Genomic DNA, 698 nt, shown 5'->3' on the forward strand with positions numbered 1-698 from the left:
AACATTAGGAATATTAAAATAATCAACACGTGGTCATTTGTTTGAGTCACTGTATGCTACTTTGTTTGTCTCTGAAAGATAGACCTAAGTTGTTCTTTCACATTTTCAAAGATTTACATACATAAGTATATCCCATTCCTTTTGGGATCTCATCAATCATTATGGTCTAGTGGTTAGAGATGCATACTATCACTCGATCCCTAGAACATTTTTGCGTTTCTAGTACTTAAATAAATAATGTAGCTTTAATCCAAATAGAATGAGATCTGATTATTTGTTAATTTTTTAATGACTTCTTTTAGTCAACTGATTATATGTTAAAAAATACTAGATTTACTCTAAATACTTCCCAAGTGAATACTTATGGCTCACATACATACGCATGGGTTTCTATATTAAAGTAAGAGAAAACAACTTGTAAATATAAATTTCTTACTAATAAAACTATATTAAATACATATTTTCATATAATTGTGTACATGTGTATGTACATATGTAATTACAAATATTCCCTACAAGACATTGCTGAGCACTTTAGGCAAAAATTCTCACACATTTACACTTTTGTTTTTGTAGTACGGCATAAATGAGTAGTTTGACTATTAGTACTGAGGACTTTCTGATGACAACATTGAGGGGAAAGTACTCAATTTTTTCCCATGGCCTGAACGAAAATGAGGACTTTGATAAGCACTTTT

Source organism: Rhagoletis zephyria, unplaced genomic scaffold (genome assembly GCF_001687245.7).
Source record: "Rhagoletis zephyria isolate East Lansing unplaced genomic scaffold, Rhagoletis_zephyria_1.1 Rzeph_scaffold_01688, whole genome shotgun sequence".
Lineage (NCBI taxonomy): Eukaryota > Metazoa > Arthropoda > Insecta > Diptera > Tephritidae > Rhagoletis > Rhagoletis zephyria.